The 21,565-nt window shown below is 36.6% G+C and overlaps 1 pseudogene; it reads left to right on the top strand.

Annotated features, from left to right (window-relative positions):
* The first annotated feature begins 11,296 nt into the window (after window positions 1-11,296).
* LOC149193702 (chromatin-remodeling ATPase INO80 pseudogene) lies at window positions 11,297-13,990 on the top strand (annotated as a pseudogene).
* The last annotated feature ends 7,575 nt before the right edge of the window (window positions 13,991-21,565 follow it).

The raw sequence follows: 21,565 nt of genomic DNA, 5'->3' as shown, positions 1-21,565 counted from the left end.
AGCTGCAAGAAGAAGAGTCTCAGGCAGTAGCTGAAGTGCAGATTTTAAAAAAGCAGTTACATGAAAAAGAAGCCCAAATGGCCTGCATGGCCAACTAGGCAATGGAAGCCTTGCAATGCAGACAACCAGCTAAATCCTATGCATTGTATCTTAAAGACCAATGGCTCCAATTCCAAATTAAAACATTGGCCCAAAGGGGCACAATCCCATTCCAAAATTACAACTAGTTTATGCATTTATGTGATAGTAGCTCAGCTGAAGATAAAGCCAAGTTAGCATAATTCTATTTACACAACCTGACACTTCATAACATGAATCTATGGGATCCAAACGCTACATTAGGAGACCTACAACTCATGGCTATGGCTTCTTGGTTGAGCCATGAGGAAAAGAGAGCAGCAGAAATTTAGAAGATTATGGCCAGGGAATTAAGTGAGCCCCTCATGATAAGGGCCGAACCATTGGATCTCATATATTCCCACCAGCACCTTGCAAAAAATCCTCAGGTTGCCCCTGACTATGTTGAATTGCAAGCACAGGCTATTGCTCACTTTGAAGATATGGAGAGACTGTTTGGTGATAACTGCCTTCATGCTTGCATAAGAAGATGGAATACATTGTCCCATAGCCTAAATATAAGGGAGTATCACTCCCAAACCCAGAATGAGGGAAGCTATGAGGAGAGTACCCCTATAAAAACAATCAATGCAAAACTTGAAAGCCAACTAGATTGGTCTTAAGTTCATTCCTCCATTACTGTTAGGACTGTTGGAAAGGGTTAAGGAGAAGGAAGAACAGAAACAATTGGAGGAAGTGGACATGAAAGCAGGTTTTCATGATAGAGAAAAGGACATCACCTCAGAGGCCTAGGATTTCAGCGAAGCTGTTAAATCTATCAAAGATGAAGAACTGGATTAGTTTCTCAGAGAATGAGTAACACATTCAGCAGGGGGGTGATGATGAGCCCCAGAAATGGGTAACTATATGGGCTCATTCCTCCTATTATTTTCATTTAATCCACCATTCTCGATAGTTTTGTGCATTTTTTTGAATATATTTATGTCAATAGACTGAATGGGGATAGTACTTTGCCACATAGTCTAATGAGTGTTTATTGCAGATTTTTGGACATTCTTGGACCAAGACCAGGCATTTATGAGCAAATTGGTAGCCAAACTCAAGGAAACATGGCTAAGGACTTATAGGACGGATGTCTCCTTCATTAATAACCCCTTACTTGAGTTCTCCATCAACAGCTCAGAATACAAGAGCCCATAAACGATGATTCCAAGGGGCAGCTGAGCAGGTCTAGTGAAGTTGCCATTATCTGCAGCTTTAAGCAGCTGAGTTCCTAAAGTTTAGGAGGACTATTGGGAGTCCTCACTTTTATAAATGAGAAGGCTTCAAGCTTCAGTAGGTTAGCCATTTGATAGTCTATTTTCATACTTTAGCGTAGCCTTATACTCAACTCATTTTTGAGCTCTTTTTGTAGACAGTTTAGTGATGTAACTATTATTTTTTGATCAATGAAGATGAATCTAGCTTTGAACCAACATGTTTAACTATTTGTAGAGTAATAATCAAGGACTCATATTCTGCCACATTGTTTGTTGCCTTGAACTCTAATTTAAAGGAAAAGGGGAACATATTACATCCAGGTGCAATTAGAAGAAAACCGGCACCTGTTCGTTCCTTTGAATAAGCTCCATAAAATAAACATTTCCACACTCCTTCAGTTTGTGGCTCTGTAATTACATTGGCTTAAGTGAGCTGTTTTTGATTATCTTCAACCAACTCTGCATTATCATGTAGTGTGAAACAAACAAAGTCATCCTTCTCCTGGCTATATACAGGTGAATTACTTGCTCCAATTTTTGTAATTGTTTTTACAAATCTAGTTTCTCTGTATAATCTCCTCTCATCCTCACTAAAAATCAGTATAATAGAATATGTAAAGTCTAGTTTCAAAACACAACCCAATCTAGCCCCCCAAGACCTAGATAGAAGCATTCCAAATCTAGCAGGGATATCAGCTACTATTACATCCATGACCAAGCTTCTAGCAGGAATTTGGGTAGTTGACATTGCTAGATCCTTAATGACCCCAAGACACTTGACTTTGTTCGAATCAAAAGAATACAAGTCCCTATAGGGTTTGGTAACTTGTAGATTTAGTTGCTTCATTATTGATAAAGGCTAAGATTATGTGAAGCTCCCAAATCAAACATACAATTATGTAAGAGGAAATCATGGACCAATAAGGAAATGTAAAAAGGCAGTATTGAAGAGTCTATTTCCTCAACATGTGGACCAAAAACCACTACTAGTTTGTCTTCTTGTAGATTTACAATGTCATTTATAATATCATTTTCTTTCAACTTAACAAAGTCAGCATCTCCTTTTGATAAATAGGTATTCTGTCAATTCTATAAGAGGAACCTGAATTCTTACCTTTTCCAACTCCTTAGTAAGACTAAATAAGTGACCCTATTTAGTTGTCCTTTCGTTGTCCTCTTCACTTTTTTTCATGATTGGAATTACTTGAGGAATTGAAACAAGTTTCTCCAAAGGAATTTTTTCACCTTGATCTTGAGAAGGCTCACCTTGAAGTATCTGTGTCTTGCCATTTACATTCTGTTGTTGCTTTCCTTTATTCACTTGTTTTGTAGGCTCAAATTCTTGTGGAGTCGCCTTTGGTGAGGAAGTTGAAACTTCTGCTCACTTTCATTTTCTTGATTTCTTGATCTTTTCCTCGATCTCAAGTCATATTTATTATGTAGTTCAGCCTACATAAAATCAGAGAATTGCTTCCAATATTAATCATTTTTTTTTTCGTCATGAATAGCATATGTTTCATCATATTCTTACTCTTCTTCTTCAATACCAAATTCATCTTCATCTACTGCATATAATGTAGAAATTTGATCTTCAGGTTTCTCCTGTTCTTCACCAGGATCTACTTCTATATATAACGGTGCTTGAATTAGATTTTGATATTTTCTTTCTTTCTTCAAGATTTGCAAAGGTTGTCTTCTGTATTGTGGATTAAAGTTCTTATTATACTGTGTTTTCTTCTGAAAATTATTATTTTCTAACTCTAATTTATTTAGCTTGTCTGACAAAGTTTTAATTACATTACATATATCCTCCAATGCTTGACTTTGAGAGGATCCCATCTTTGCCTTTCCCTTGTATTGGATAAGCTGTGTCTCTAGTGCTTTTCCTGTAGCCACTAGATTTTCTTCTATCTCTAATGCATCTGTTTGGATTTGATCAAGGGTTGGAGATATTCTTTCCTTAATGTGAATCCAAAATTTGATTCAAAAGCCCCTGCAAAAGTTATTTTTGCACCAGCAGGAGGAGGCTTAATCTCCACTAGAAGACTATTGTACAATTTGTTAAACCTTATGACAAATTTGGCCACAGTTTCATCAAAATTTTTCTTTATGGCATTAAAATTTGCTAATGAATACCCATGATCTCTTTTTTCTCCTCATTTCTAAATGAACAAATGTTCCATCTCTTCCCAAGAAGGAATAGAATTACTGGGAAGTCCTTTAAACCATTTCCTTACTTCTGCATCCAATGACTGAACAAAAAATCTTAGAACAACATCTACATGCTCAACATTTTTGTTTTCTCCAAAATTGCAAAATACTGACACATGATTCTCTGCAGTTTGTTCATCTTCCGCTGTAAAATGAGGAAGAATTTTGAGGTATTCCTGTGGCATTTTATTTAATGGTTGTGGCAATTGAAGAGGTGCATACCTATTCATCAAGAATGCAAGTACTGTCATGTTTATTGAACTTTGATTACCAACAAATGCAGAACCTGACTTAGAAGTAAATGGAGTGTGCAGAGGTGGTAATGTGGATATTGGTTCAGGATGAATAATTATAGTAGATAAATGAAAAGTAACAGACTCTAAAGATTGTTCTTGACAGTTAGGTTCCTGAAATGAAGATGATGAAAAATATGCCTCTTTATCAGATGAATGTTCAGGTAAGTTACTGCCTGATACAGATAATGTGGGGATGGGTGTAATTGGGATCTTAGACTTTCTAGCCCTCCTAGAAACTAGCCTTTCAGGATCTGAAAGAGCTTGATCCTTTTGTTGTGAAGTGTCTGATCTTGTATGGGGTCTCCTTGAAGCTAGAGTTATTGCTTTGATTCAAAACAACCAAATATTTCCTCCTCACTGTACGACCAAAGGAAAATAGTGAAAACCTAGGGAAAAGTGTTCTTGTCTTCTCTCCCCGGCAATAGCTCAAATTAATGTTGTACCTCAAGAAACCAATTTCCTGGTTGTGGAGAAATTGTGCTTAAGACATTAATGATTATTGTTTGTTGTCACTTATTTTTCACTTCATTGTTTGTTGTATTCTTAAATGAAGGACCTAGAAAACTTGGTCTTTATCCCTTAATACATATGTGACTAGAAAATCTTAGAATTCCATTTGTTGCTAGATATAAATGATGAATGAAGAAAGCTTGAAGGAGAAGTTAAAGATAATATGTTGCTTAACACAGAACCTACTATCCGTCACTTAGAATAATTATGAAAATGAGAATTGAATCATAGACAATATGATGCTTGATGCAAAAACTATTATCAGCGACCCTTGGAGAAGTTAAAGATAATATGCTGCCTTACACAGAAACTATTATCTATAACTTAGAAATGAAGGTGAAAACTTCAAGTATAAGAGTGCTCTTTTAAGGGATTTTAACTTTATCTACATAAGAAAATAAAGACCTACAACTTCATTACTATACTTGAAAGAGGAAAACATAAGATGTCACATGACAGAGAAGTAAAAAATTATACCCAACAATTCATGGAAACTTTTGATTCTTTTAGTAATCAATAGCTATATCAGGAATATAGTGGCTTAGTCTTGAGGTTCTCCAAAATTTGAACCCTTTCTATGTAAATCTTCCTCCTTTTATACATTTGTGAAACAGTTGCTGATCTCTGAAACTTTCAAACTACTAAATTGTTTCCCTAACTATCAGAATTAAGAACTATTACAAAATTTTACAGAGGGTAAAAGACACCTCAAAGAACATGAAATAATAGGAAAATAACTGAATTTATAAGAGGACGATAATTGTTGGCTTGCTCTGTTAATCCTTTCTCGACTTCCTCTGTATATGCCTTAATGATATTTAATTTGTTTAAGCCATAATGAAATGTGTTTGACTTGTGTAAACCTGGGCTTACACATGTATCGGGCACATTTCAGTTGGCCAAAACACAAAAGAACCACACCAATTACCTTCCTTTAAATTCCTCTCTAACACTGATTTTTCCCTTTACACAGCGAAATCAAGGCAAACCTTTGATTAATATGGAACTCAAAAAGAATTAATTTTTCCTCATAAAGCCATCGAATCCACCCTTTCAATGCTCCACTAACTTTCCATCGCAAATCACAATTAGATTTCAATTGGTGTATCAATCCAAAACTTAACTATACATTATATAATGGATGCGACAGGAAAATTAAACATAATATATGTAATATTGGGTCTAGCCTATCACAAATCGTAATCAACGGAACCCATATACTGAACCTTAATGATTTTAGATACAACGGACCCATCGGAATTATAAAACACTTATAATTATTCATAAACCTTAGTTTAATCTTTCATTAATCCTTCATTAATTCTTCAATCGGGACTCTATACTCAGCCCTTCGTTAAACTCCACCCAATCTTTAATTCCACGCATATATAACCAAATCCACTCTATAACTATGGTTATTCACCTTTTCCTTGGTTCTCGCACATTACTTGACGCTTCCCTTTATCACAATATCACATTATCGCATCAAGCCATTACATTCCTCCTTTTCCTCCCGCATGCGATATGCGATTAAAAATGGACTTCAAATAACTTAAAGTCACACCTATAACCTCTTCAGTTTCTCCCTTCCAATTCCTTTATTGCGACCTTTCTCCATCATCGATCTTCTCCTCGATCTGACGGCTGATGTCTTTTTACAATCACCAAACTAGCCCGATGCTTTTGTGACTGTTGATCTAGAACCGTGTGATCTGACGGTCCAAAACGATGTCGGGTGGAACACTTACACAAGTTTTAATGCATTTTCGGACTCGATGGGAATTATAAAATCTCAACCTATAAAATTTAGGGTCTGGCTTTTGAATTAACGAGCGTGCATCTTCTAACTCAATATCCATCGATTTCACCCATCTGTAGATCTGACAATCCAAATCGATTCCTGACTTTCTCCTTTCACTAGTGCTAGATTGAATCTTTGTCAGTCATTTCTTAGCTCTATCTTATGACTTAATCCTCGCCACTCATCGTGAACAAATCTCATCCATTGATCTTCTAGATCCAACAGCTCTTATGCATTTATTATTCATCTCTTCGTTACTCTCATACTTGTGTTTTTGCGCTGTTCTTTAATGTCTCCTCTATGTTTCAGGTTTCTTCAATGTTTTGGGTCTTCCGCTATGTAATTATCACTTCTTCCTCTTGCTTTTATCTTTTTTGAAATATTTTCAAGTTCTTGAATGAAAAATGAATACTACAAGTAACAAAACACATGTTACAACACATACAACCAATACTTCCACTAGCCGTGATAGTAGAACATTACAGTCACTGGTGCCTGCTACTCAAAATTGATATACTAACTCTGCATCATGGAGAAGCCAAGGCTCGTTACAATATACTCTAAGCTTTCTCTAAGTTATCCTATAGAAAGCTTGGCTCCCAAAAGCCTCTACAATGAGTTATGAGGTTCTATAATTAGAAAAGGGTGGGGTGACCCTTGACATTCCCTTTTGTGACTCTTCACCTAACCTCATGACTCTTCAACTACTACATGACTATTACATTCTACTATTGATAGTTGGTATTTCACTTTTATAACATGTTTACATTACAATCTGCACCTGCACCCATGTCAGACAAAAGTATGCTTGAGTATGCCATGTAAGACATCACTAAGACTCACACAGTTGTGGCAAGACTAACTCTTCGACATACTCGCGACGATCGGCAGTGGCAAACTGATGCCAAGCATGGTAGTCTGTTATGGTGTCTATGTGCTCTATGGTGACATCCTTCTGAAAGAAACTCTTGCCTCCATTGCATCTAGGTACACTAATTTGTAACCTCTATCCAACTCATCAGATAACTGTGCATCAAATGTCTTGAGTGCGGTCGGATCAACAACATACTGATGCATAGTGTTTGCGCTCATCTACAAGTTTGCACTAGTGGCTGCACACATCAACTGAGCAAAGCACATGTCTAGCTCAAGTCGTACTTGGTTCTTTGACTTCACTTTGGTGAGTATGCCAATGGATGGGATCGCATGCATGTGCACAATGGCATCCATGATCCTGAACGCCTTTGCATATGAATCTTGAAAACTAGAAATGAACTGTGGGAGTTCCTCATAGTTCTTGATATGACTCCAGATGCGTGCCTTAAAATCTACCTCCTTTTGCTTCATCATATTTGGCAAGTGTAATGGGGCTCCTTCATACCTCGTCCATATTTGCATGTGATCAACAACGGTGTGTAGATCTAACAAGATGCATGCTCTCCTAGCACAACGCTCCTGCCAACCATTGATATGGACAACTAACATATGCACGGTGATGAATCTAAAGTACAACTTCCACATGACTGTCTTAAGAGACGATACTTCATCTAGTATCACTCTACTCAACTCTTCTTTGGTGGATGTTGTAATCTACTCTCCTCCTTGCTTTCCCACTTATAACTCCTTAGCTATCAGGAGTCTAATCACTTGAGCTGGTGGCTTCAACATATGTTTTGGTAGCATGGACCAATGCATCTAGATGTCTGCGCACATCAGAAATGATCACTTGCTCTTCAAACTACACAAGAGATACATGGACATCTAGAGTAGGCACTTTGTGTGACTACATAACTCTGTGTTGTGACTCATTGAAAGATATGTTGTGCATCTCTGCCTCCAAATTTCTTCAAGGATTTCAGTGTCTCCTTGATCGCTTGGGACTTTCTCTGCTTCCGGATCTAGCGAAACTGATGGGGTGACCTCTTACTCTTGAGGCATGAGGTCAATATCTTGATCTGACTCTGGGTGAACCATATCTGTGTGCATATACTCTAGCATCTATTCAATCTATTGAGCAAAGTCCTTCTCCTGTGACTTCTCACCCTATCTGCTCTGTGCTAGTTGCTCGGATGAGTCAATAACCTATATGGGAATAATTTCATCAACATATGCATGTTGCACCTCCTACTATTCTTGTTCCTGCTATGATTCCTTCTCTCTTCTGCGTAGCTCCTGTTCTTCCCTGAGTTGTTGCTTCAACTCCTACAACTCCTTTTCTGCTTCCTCCAGCTTTTGTTTCTCCTGCGGCCTTTGCAAAATCCTTCTGTTGTGATGTCCCCTCTTAGCCTCAATCTCCATAGCCTCTCTTAACACAAGTGGATTTGCTTTGAACTTGCAACTTTTCTCTTCCTTTGTGTTGTCAACAACCTTCCTCTTGTCTTTGTCACATGCAGGTCCACTACCCTTTGCTGTTGCTAATGATACTTCTCTATAAGATGTTGTTGCCTTCTGAGTTACTAACCACTCTACACTATGATGATCGGTTCATTTAGTCTTGAGAAGTTATAGCAATATCTCCATGGGTCTTCCTTAGGCCAATGACACTCCCCATGGATCCACATCTTGACCTCAACATGCTTGAGATTCCAGATCTCATACAACCCGATCCGTAAAGGAAGAGTCGGCCAAAGTGCCTTCTTCTTCCTATGTAGTCTAGATGAAAACCCTGTCAAGATGTGATATGACACTTCTTGCATGATGACCTTTTCCATGGAAAACTTAGGTAAAACATGTGGAGCCTTCTCCGCATTGTACATTCGGATGAAGGTGCTAAGGGGTGAGGCATACCAATCTATTATGTCAATCAATGCCTCCATTGTTGCCTGCGACATGAAAGGTGGATCCTGCTCAAAGATCATATTTTACACTGGGGTGACTAAGTGGTTTGATAATTGTATGATAACTCCATGAAAGCTGCATTCAGATAACAACTAGAAATAAGTGTGCACAGAGATTTCTGAAGGTGTCCATGCCCAACCCAAGCCTGGGAACCGTTGATGGGCACAAACTACATCAAGTATGTAAGCGGACATGTATAACTTTGCTAGCTGACCCTTGGGAAAATGTCGGGCTTCTGTCACCTATTACTTCAACCTGAGAGCTAACATGTCAGACCAATTGAAAGGTCTTCCTTTTCTTTCTAGTTGATCCAACACAATCACCCAACTTTGTGGGAAGGTTTATGTGTTCTCTTAGCCGTATAAGCCGCATGAAAAGATGACCAAGAGCTGATATGAATTCCATAGTATCCTTGTCTTTTAGACTTGGTTGGGTGTTTTCCTGAACTTGGATGACTCTTTCACCCAACTCCACAAGATGTCTATTTAGTTTGCACTGCTACTGGGTTTGGTGAAGGGTGTATCCATGGTGATCACTGACTGCAGCAAGTGATACATATCCTAAAAGTCCTTCACCCTGAAGGTAGCAAGTTGTGTTCCATTGACACTACTCAACACCATTGTCTTTGGATCAATATGTGAGACAATCTAGTGGATCATGTCCACACATGGAAATGTGGGATACCTGCATGCAATCTGATATAAGGTAGTCTTGTGAATGTTGAAATAGACCCTACAGTCTTCCAGATTCTCCTCAAATGTGCCATAAAATGTGTCATTGATGTCCTTCCATTTCATCTTGATATCCTTGTCTATGAACAACTTATTGTCTTCATAGATAGGCAAGCTCATAGACACTTGCTATACTGCATATGCAATTGCACTCACGATGGTGTCCTTTGACCTTGCTCTCCTGAAGGCCATTGTACCCATACTGTTGAAATGAAGACAAACAAATGTGATACCTGAGACATAGAAACACTCATGGAAAGCACAATGTTAGTTGAAAACCAAAAGAAACTTAAGGACTGACATGCAACACACCTAGGTGATTGACTGGAAAGATTACACAATTTTCACTGGGAGGCTGGGAGACTGACTACCAAAACTACGCAAAACATGGTATGAAATGTCAGCAGGCTAACTGACTACTGGAACTATGAAATGCACAGTCCATCTTAGCTTGCTGAGGACTAAAACTATGCAATGCGCAGTTTCATTCAACAATGACTTCAATCGAGGAAAATGCATCTGCGCAATTTTGGGGGCCAATAGGGAATTGCCTCTCAAGATTGTGTATAACAAGCCTAGAGGCCAGTGTTGGGCCAACTTTGCACAATTTATGGGAGGAAGGTAGAGCCTTCATTCTCAAAAATGTATAGTGCAAGTCGGGCAAGGCAAGGTTTGGGCCAAGGCAGCCCAGACCCACCGACAGGTGACTGAAAACATGTAAAGGCTGAATGCATGTGTGAAGCTAAGTGCAGACAAGAGTGAATAAAAAATAGGAAAACAAGTATTTTTGTGAAGCAAGTCACTGCAATGATGACCATTAATGCATAAACAATGTCATACATGCGACAGTAGTGAGATGCAATGAAAAACTTGAAACAATACTTCCACAAGATAACATGCATTAAAACGACAACAAACATTCAAAAAAACCAAGCAAGAAGCACTCACACAAACTGAAATACAAAAAGAAATAGAAAAGAAACAAAAGACATGAAAAGCTGACTTACCTAGAAAAAATTGAGTTGAATGTGCCGAATGCTCCTAGATGTGATGTGGGATGCTAGAGCTCTAAGATTGATGTGAAGAATGAGATTTGAAGCATTGAATAAATAGTTTTGATAAGATCGAGGTTTATGATGCACATGCCATAAATCTAGGACAAAGCAACACTTGGCAGGAGGTTTCTAAAACATCTTTTGAATGTAACCTCCAGCTCCTAAAAATGGATCCCTAAAATCTAAGCATGATTTTTTCTCTTTTCTTTTTTTTTTCTTTTTTTGGGAAAAGGAACCCATGCATGAAAATCAAGATTTCTCAGTCCTGGAGGGAACAGTGAACTTAGGAACACATGCAATAACCGACAAGCCCTGGAGTGGCTTTTGCATAGTTTCTGGGCTGAGTTAGTTTGGTTGTTCTTGAGGATTTACCCAATTTCTACACTGAAGCCCTAGCTGTCAGCTAGAATTGTGTATTTTTTTAGAGAAATTTGAGTGATGGGCTACTCTGCACAATTTATAGAGGGAAGGATGCCTGGTTGTTCTGCACATTTCTGGAGAGCAACAGATAGCCTAGATGGATTGCACAATTTTGGAGAGGAAGGTTGGGTCCCCTCCAGATTTGCACAATTTTCTAGGTGAGCATAACAACTAGAAAATGACCAAACTCTGGAATTTCAGCCCGTGATGGGAGGAAAATAAGCTGACAAACACAAGCTGATAAGCCACTGAAACTCAACTGAATCATATATAGCTAGATAGTATAAAACATGTTGCTAAGGATGGTTGATAGGGAGGCTCCAAAACGAAGCTAAGGAAAACTTTTGGAGGGTGGTTGTAGCTGCTACATTAAATTCAAAAAATATACGGTGGAAAACGCTCTTGGGTTTCAACTGTTGAAATAGTATTTTTCTTACTCGAGCACCTATTCAAAATAACATGGTAGAACTTTGGGCACTACTTTATTTTATCATGCCAAAGTTGTTTGATAGCCATGAGAAATTAAATGAATGGTTCTCCAAAGGCATAAAAAACCATGCAAATCATGGAGGCACATTGCATGAACACCAACTTAATCAACTACATGTTTTCCAAGAAAGATGTGATCATCGAAATGACCAATAAAAAGGAAGTAACTATGAACTGCACATTGAGCTCTCACAATATGCCTTTTATCAGGCTATCAAGAATAATATTTATGTAGCCAAATTAATTGATAGTTCCTGAGGTTATATAAACTACAAAAAAGTTAAAAACCTCATGAACATTTTTATCTAGTTGTGGAAGGTATACAATGATCTAGAGTTATTTGAAAGGAATGAAGGGTGCATATTTATGTACTTCAAGTAAATTGTGAATTCTATTTTACCAACACCTTTTTATGAACTGGAAGATATAAACTATGTTGGAAGTCGAAATATTATCTCATACAAGATTCCCAAGCTAGTTTATAAAGAAGGTATTAAGAGCCAACCCATGTTATATTCTGGACTAGTTCAGGGGTTTCGGTAGAGATGTTCGAACAACTTGTTTAATGTCTATTCGCTGAAATATTCATTCATCAATTTTTACATGGAAATCAGAAGCGGAATCTACTTTTCTTGCTAAAAGTGGCATATTTGGATTTTATCAGATGATTGACCTATTGCCAGTTGTGGTTGTTTTTCTTGCTATAGGTTCAGTTGTGGAGTGGCTACTTTATTTTTAATCGAAATGGGATCACTGATTTTTAGATGAAATTACTGAAGGTTTCATGGAAAGTGAGAAGGATATCTTGCAGTATGATCAGATTGAAGAAGACAAAGTAAGAGTTGTTAGTAGATTGTTGATGTTTCCAGCACGTGCATAGTCAATATTTTGAAGAAGAAAGTGTGCTACTAGTCCTAGAAATGTACGATATGAAGGATTAGTCATCTCCCATCAAAACCGTTGTATTAATAATATTGGATTGTTAAAATATGTTTATTCATTCATTATGCCAATTCAAGCTCCCCCGATTGATGTCATCTACTCAGACAGGGGTTTTTCATATCAAGATGCAGAAGAACTTCATCATCCATTGATGAAAAAGCTACTTGTTGGTTTTTCTTGTACATCCAAGTTCAATGGTCCTACAAAACCTCAGGATCCTCATTATTTGATTAAAGAAATAGACTCAGATTTATTCTCTGAACAACCAGTTCTTCAACTTACAAATAGAATATTCAGATCTTCACCTCCTTTGCAAAACTTTGATCTTACAAAAATTCCTATAGATTCTGGGAAGCTACAAACATTAGATTCTTTGTTGAAATGCCTCCATGCTAAAAACCATTGAATTCTTTTATTTCCTCAAATCACTAAAATGCTCAATATTCTTGAGGACTACATGAATTATAGGAAGTACAAATATCTTTGTTTGGATGGATCTTCAACCATAATGGATCGTGATGACATGGTCAGGGACTTCCAAAACAAGAAAGATATATTTGTCTTTTTGTTGAGCACAAGAGTTGGGGGCCTGGGAATCAATCTCACAGTTGTTGATACTGTTATATTTTATGAAAGTGATTGGAATCCAACTTTGGACTTATAGGCCATGGAAAGGGCACATCAACTTGGACAAATGAAGGAAGTCACAGTGTACATACTGATTTGCAAGGAGACTGTTGAATAGAAAATTTTTCAAGGAGATAGTAAAAAGAATAATGTTCAACAACTTGTTATGATGGGGGGTCATGCACAAGGTGATTTACTGCATCGTGAATATGTTTCCTTGTTGTTGGATGATGCTCAACTTGAGCAGAAGATAAAGGAACAAGGACCTAGATAGGGTAAGGATAGGTAGAGAAAGAGAAAGGCCATGTCCAACACAACACAAGCTATTCAGATAAATGTTGAAGGTGATTCTTATTTAGAGGATTCTCAAGTAGTATGAAAGAATTCTATTGAACTATATAATAGAAAGGTAGGAACTAGAAAGAGAAAATTTAATTCAGAGAGGAAGCCATCTCCAAAACCTAGAAATGCATAGAAAAATATGAAGGATTCATAGGTACCTCTAGAACAAATTTATCCTAAATATTTGAGAATAAATAGCGATTCTAAACAGAAAGGAAGACCTAGGAAGCAAATCAAGAAGAGTGCAAATGATTTCTCACAACCAGGCATACCTGGTGAGAAAATTGGAGAGTCTGTAGAATCCCCTTCTTTTGTTAATATAGGTAATATTAATGCCAATGCAGAAATTGAAGAAGAAAATTATTCGTGCAGTTGGTCTTCTCTAAGATAGAAGCCCATTAGCTGATTTTATCTTTAACCAACATTGCAATGCTATTGGTACTAGATTATCACAATGGCCTTGGTCTTATCCAACAAGAAGGAACTGATGGTAAGAATTTTTACAAGTATGATCAATTGTAGAAAGTGGTAGACTCATATGATTCATATTCATTCTACCTTCTGGTCCTTTGAGACTACTATGTAGTGATACACATTTTCCCTATTCTCAAGGTGCTTAAGCTAGCATAACTCCAATGCTGTCAAAATAAAATTATGCATAGAAAACTTGAAGCAGGATATTTTTTGGCATATGGGAGATTTGAGAGCTATCTGAGGTTGGTTTAATGTATTTAATGTTCTATGATGTTCTTCAAATTTCCTATGCAAAAAAGTTGAATTCCACTGAAAAACAACACTAATCTTGGTGAGTGAATCATGGAAGTAGAAAAACATTTATAGAGGAGTATTGTTTATAGAATAATTGTACATGTAAAGGTCATGCATGCCTTCCAAATAAGAGAAAATACAGATTTTTATGTATACAGGGGCTAGACATGTTGTGACGGGAGTTAGAGAAATTACATCCCATAAATTCCTTTGAGAATAACATTTATTCTTATTCATAGTATGTTCAATTGATCAAATGAGGGCATATTTTAACAAACAATGACAATAACAATAACAGAGATTTAGTAAACAAAACAATTTATAAATAGAAAATTATGCAATATATGGATCTCCAATGTGGACATTATGTGGTATAGATATTAGAAACATTTTTCATACATTACTCAAGACCCATTTCATGGGAATTAAAAGACATACTATTCAACATTGTGAGGTCATAGAAATTATAACACACCCTTGCTAAGATAAAGTTCTGAAAAGGTATAAAGGTGACAAGATCGAATATAAAAAAGAGTCACTACACAGTTCCAATAAAGGAAGCAAAATGGTTAGGTATTTGGCCTTCCAAATTCTAAAAATCCCATAAGCAAAGAGATTTGTTGACCAAAAATGAAAATCTATGTGAGTGCTAGCACAATAGATTTAGTCTCCTAAACTATGGTTCCCTACCTCTTTTGAAGATAATGATCATTGGTTTCCATGACTTCAAGGTCAAGGATATAAAGAGGCATGCAAGGGATGTGCACTCAACAAGCATGACACGGTTTCCTTCCCAAGAAGTAAGCATATATTTCAAGGGATTATTGATTTAGTTCATTCATATATATGTGATCCATCTCATCAACTTTGCAGAGATGGAATATTCTGGTTTTAACCACCAAAAATTAATCATCAAACATTTGAACGTTGATTCTAATCAAGTGTTGGCCAAAAGAGTCAGGGAGGGTGGCCTTTACAAACTTCTAACATATCCAATGAAGCAAAAATATTTTTTGACGTATGTCAGCTCTAGCACAAAACATTTAGTCTCTTAGACTATGGATCCCAACTTATTTTGAGGAAAATGGTGGATGGATTCCTTGACTTCAAGGTCTAGGAGAGAGAGGTGTGCAAGGATGTCCAGTTGATAAGCATGTCAAGGTTTCTTTCCTAAACATAAGGTATAGATCTAGAGGGATTCTGGATTTAGTCTATTCAGATGTCTATGATCCATGTGCACACTTTAATAGACATATGATATTTATTTTGTTACTTTCATTGACGATTTTTCCAAGAAAAGTTAAATATATTTTAGGAATACAAAATATGGGGCCTTCAGTAGGCTCCAAGAGCTCATAGTTCCTATTGAGAACCAATCATTTATGATAATCAAGGTACTATGATTGCATTATGGAGGCATGCATACCTCTAATGAACTTGATTCTTTTTTAATCAAAGCCATGGATCAAGAGAGAGATGACAATACTATAAAATTTAAAAAAGAATGGTGTTGTTGACTAGAAGAACAAGTCTATTGTAGAGACTTCTAAATCTATAGGTCATGACTTAGATTTCACCATGTTCCTTTAGGAAAAATCTTGCTATATTGCAGTCTACATACTAAATAGATGTCCATACAAGGTGTTCAAGGAAAAAATTCCTAAGGAAGCCTTCACAAGGGAGAAACCATATGTTTTTCATTTCATTTTGCTTGAGAGTCTACCTTATATTCATGTTCCATAGGAATACAGGATGAAGGTTAAACCCTCCAACTTGGAGGATGTTTCAATTGGCTACAGTAAGTCCTCTAAATATTACAAGATCTATGTTCCTGATCAAAGGAAGATATTAGTAAGCTAAGATGTGAAGCTAGATAATGATACATGGACTTTCAAGTTCCAATAGCACCCAATATTAATTGAGGAGAAGACAACACTTCCTACCTTTTGTGTTTATCTGTGTGTTTCAAGGAGACCAAATGCAATTAAGATAGGTTCCAACATAGGAATAGATATTGTTTTACCGTCCCATATAACCAAGAAGCCTAGGTGACTTACACAGACACTGCAAGAGGAAATAAAGAAGGATGGTTCTACATCTACCTCCATTTACATACACCATCCTTTGAAAAGCTTTCGTAGTTATGTTGTATTGATGTCTTCCATTATAGATATAAAACTTTCTTGTTATGATGAAGCAACAATAATTTAGGTGTAGCAGGATGCCATGGTGGAGTGAAAATCCATCATGAAGAATCATGTATACAATATGGGAGATAGTGTCAATACAAAAAAAGCATTGGTGGATTCCAGGTGTTGGGTGATATGTTAACAGTGAAGCCTCTAGACACATCCCCAAACAAATCATCTATTTTAACTAGAAAGAACAAGATAACAACATGAAAGTGGATTTTGGTGACAATGTAAAGTACCCAATAGTTGGATTTGGATACATCCCATTACATGTGAAGTATGTATGACTAAAAATTTTCCTTTTGGTTTCTTATCTAGCGGATTTGAAGTAGAGGGTTATTTTTGACCATCAAAGGGTGACAGTTGAAAATATAAACCTTGACTAGAATCAAGTGCTGGATAAAGGAGTAAAGGTGGGTGGCCTTTACAAACTCCTAGAAAATCCCAGAAGCAGAGAAATTTGTTAACCAACAATGAAAATTTATGTGAGCTCTAGCACAATAGATTTAGTCTCATAAACGATGCATCCCTACCTCTTTTGAACAAAATGATGGTTAGATTCCATGACTTCAAGGTCAAGGAGATAGAGAGGCATGCAAGGGATGTGCACTCAACAAGCATGCCAAGGTTTCCTTCCCAAGTAGCAAGCATATATTTCAAGGGATTATTGATTTAGTTCATTCAAATATCTGTGATCCATGTCATCAACTTTGTAGAGAGGTAATATTCTGGTTTTAGCCACCAAAAAGTAATCATCAAATGTTTGAACCTTGATTCTAATCAAGTGTTGGCAAAAAGAGTCAAGGAGGGTGGCCTTTACAAACTGCTAGCAAATCCAATGAAGCACAAAGATTTGTTGACCAGTAGTGACAATGTATGTGAGCTCTAGCACAAAAGATTTAGTCTCTTAGACTATGGATCCCTAATTATTTTGAGGAAAATGGTGGATGGATTCCTTGTCTTCAGGGTCTAGGAGAGAGAGGTTTGCAAGGAATTTGCAATCGATAAGCATGTCAATGTTTCTTTCCTAAACATAAATTATAGATATAGAGGGATTCTTGATTTAGTCCATTTATATGTCTGTGATCCATGTCATCAACTTTATAGACAAGTGATCTTTATTATATTACTTTCATTGATAATTTTTCCAAGAAAAATTAAATATATTTTAGGAATAGCAAAGATGGGGCCTTCAATAGTTTCCAACAGTTTGCAGCTCTCATTGAGAACTAATCATTTAGGATAATCAAAGTACTAGGATTGCATTATGGAGGCATGTATACCTCTAATGACTTTGATTCCTTTTTTCTAAAAGGCATGGATCAAGAGAGAGATGACAATACTATAAAATTTGCAAAAGAATGGTTTTGTTGAGCGGAAGAACAAGTCTATAGTAGAGACTACTAAATCTATGGTTCATGACTTAGATTTTCCCATGTTCATTTGGGTAGAAGCTTGCTATATTGCAATCTACATACTAAATAGATGTCCATACAAGGTGTTGATGGAAAAAACTCCCAAGGAAGCCTTCACAAGGGAGAAACCATATGTTTTTCATTTCAATGTGTTTGAGAGTCTACTTTATATTCATGTTCCATAGGAGTAGAGGATGAAGCTTGAACCCTCCAACTTGGAGGGTATTTTAGTTGGCTACAATGAGTCCTATAAAGCTTACAAGATCTATGTTCCTTCTTAAAGGAATATAGTAGTAAGATAAGATGTGAATACAGATAATGATACATAGAATTCCAAGTTCCAAGAGCACCCAATATTAATTAAGGATAAGAGAACACTTCCTACCCATTGTGTTGATTTGTATCTTTCAATGAGACCAGGTGCAATTTACATAGGTTCCAATACAGGAATACATGTTGTTTTGCCTTGCCATAGAGCCAAGAAGCCTAGGTGGCTTGCACAAAAATTGCAGGAGGAAATAGAGAAGGATGGCACTTCATCTACTTCAATTTAGGTAAGCCATCCTCCTAAAAGTTTCCTTAGTTATGTTGCATTGATGTCTTCCATTATTGATATAAAAATTTCTAGTTATGAGGACACAACAATAAAGCAGGTGTGGTTGGATGCCATGGCAGAGTGCAAATCCATCATGAAGAATGATGTATACAATATGGGAGATAGTGTCAATACTAAAAAAAATGGTGGATTCTAGGTGTTGGGTGTTATATTAAGAATGAATCCTCTAGACACATCCACAAACGAATCATCTCTCTTAACTAGAAATTAAAAGATAGCAACATGAAAGTGGAGCTTGTTGACAATGGAAAGTTCCCAATAGTTGGATTTGGATCCATTCTGTTACATGTGCCAAACAAAGAAATATCGTATCCACATGAGTTATGTATGACTAAAAAATTTCCTTTTGGTTTCCTATCTAGCGAATTTGAAGTAGACATTTGTTTTTTTACCATAAAACATAATCATTGAAAATCTAAACATTGGTTCAAAACAAGTGTTGGCTAAGGGAGCCAAGGAGGGTGGCCTTTACAAACTCCTAGAAAATCTCAGATGTAGAGAGATTTGTTGACCAGTGATGAAAATCTATGTGAGCTCTATCATAGTAGATTTAGTCTCCTAAACTAGGTTCCCTACCTTGTTATGTAACTAGCTCACAAAATAGAAGAATGAGATAGATCAACGAATTAAAAAGTAGACTCTTCTAGGGGGAAACCTCCTTTAAATTACACATATGAACAATTCTTGGATGATATAAATGAAAAGACCTCCTTTGTATATATAGGAGTCTAAGGTGTCACAATATAATCAGAGCCGACATAACAATAAGAATGTAAGGGCACAACAATAAAAATAGTGGGCTTCTATGGGGCACAATAATAATAATATGGGGACAACATGGGCACAACAATAACAATAAGCAGCTACAATGAGAATAATAATAAGGGAATACACTAGTATTATAGGGACCTAACATTCCCTTCTCTTTCAAAAAAGTGTTGTCCTCAGTGCTTGAGTAGTTTTGGATTCTTTTGTATAAAATTCTCATCCTCCCATGTGGAATCTTCAGTGGGTAAGTTCTTGGACTTGGTGAGATACTCTGAAATTGATCGATTTCATGGTTGTTGAGTTCTAGTTTCAGTGACTACTTCAGGTTCCAATATGATTTTTCCTTCCTCATTAAGTTCTGGCAATATTGTTTAAACTAGGAGATTGTCACCTATAACCTTCTTTAAGCATGAAACATGGAAAAATAGGTGCACCCAGGAAGATGCATGAAGTTCCAATTTGTATGCCATAGTACCAATTTTTTACAACGCCTTGTACGGATGATAATACTTTGGTTATAATTTATGAACATTATTGGATTGCTTGAGGGACATTTGTTTGTATGGTTGTAGTTGTAGAAAGACCTAGTCACATACATCAAAACTTATTTCGCTGCGATCTTGATATTCTTGTTGTTGCATTTTATTTTGCGCCAAAGTCAAGTTATTCTTTAAGAGTTGGAGAATTTTTTTTTTATGCTCGATGTGATCTTCTACTATTTGAACCTTAGAATTTTCTCTTAAATATGATGTGATGGACAGTGGATGATATCCATAAAGTGCCATAAATGGGGTCGTTTTTTCTACAGTATGGAAGGAAGTGTTATACCACCATTAAGCCAAAGGCAAACATTTGACCCATTGTGTCTGTTTATCATATACAAAGCAACAAAGATATCCTTCCAAACATTTGTTCACTATCTCAGTTTTCCCATCAGATTAAGGATGATAAGATGAGCTATGAGCTAACTAAGTACCCAGACAAGAAAATATTTTTTTCCAAAAATTTCCAGGGAAAATAGGATCTTTGTCACTTACAATAATCTTTGGTTTTCCATGTAGCTTTTGAATTGTTTCCATAAATGAAATAGAAACTATACTAGCTTTAAATGGATGAGATAATGCACAAAAGTGTGCATATTTGGTAACTCTATCAACTAACACCATGATGATACTCTTTCCTTCGGACTTGGGTAAACCTATGATAAAATCCATTGAATCCTCCTCCATACATTAAATTGTAATGGATAAAGGTTGTAATAGACCTAGGGTCTTATTTGTATCAACTTTTTTTTTTTGTCAAACAAAAAATTCCACCACAAACTTTTCAATGTCATATTTAAGGCCATTCCAAAAGAAATCCTTCTTAACCCTGTGGTAAGTTTTTAAAAATCCTGAATTCCCTCCTAAGGGATACGTGTCCAATTCCAGAAGAATATTTTGTTTGAGTTGGGAATTCTTACAATGGTGTAAGTGATCTTTGTACCATAACGAATCATTTTTCCAGCTAAATGTATCAAATGTACTAGGATCTTGCTGCAACTTTTGAATGGGGTCGCACACTTCTTCATCATTCTTCCATTCATCCCTTGCTTTGCTTATCCAATCTAGTTGGATAATCAAAATGGCACAAAACAATGCTTCCACATCCTCATCCTTTCTTGCTAGTGCATCTGCAACAACATTTCTCTTCCCTTGTTTGATCTGGAGCTCAAAATTTTCCAAAAGTTCAAAGTGTTAGAATGCTGATAAGCTTAGCTTTAGATAGAAGAGCTCTTCATTCTAAATCCAATGGTGTGAACGAAACTCAAATCCATGCTTGTATGAAGAAGTTATTGAAAGGAAAAGTTCAGGCTAGAGATGGACACAAGGAAGGATTGGATGACATGGAAAATGTCCCAGTAAATGGGGAAGCTCCAAGTGGTAGGTTGTCGTTGGGTCCTTCATATCACATATCAAGGAAAAGAGAGGTTATGGGTTAAGAATTGGCCCCTAAGAAGTGTCGATTTTCAATTAGCGATATCGCATATCGCAAATCGGAGGTGGACGAGTGTTACATAATCAACCCCTAGTGCAGAAGGGTTATATCACAAGTGGATAAGGTAATTAGTCCCTGGAGAAGTCACGGTTGTGATGCTCTTTATCACATATCGTAATTGTATAAAAGTCTCACATTATATTATCGTCAATTCTCCATCGATGCAACAT

The sequence above is a fragment of the Pinus tabuliformis genome, chromosome 2_2 (assembly GCF_031772625.1).
Source record: "Pinus tabuliformis cultivar Carrire ecotype Pingquan chromosome 2_2, CPIR1, whole genome shotgun sequence".
Taxonomy (NCBI): Eukaryota; Viridiplantae; Streptophyta; class Pinopsida; order Pinales; family Pinaceae; genus Pinus; species Pinus tabuliformis.
This window is presented reverse-complemented; position numbering and strand designations above follow the sequence as displayed.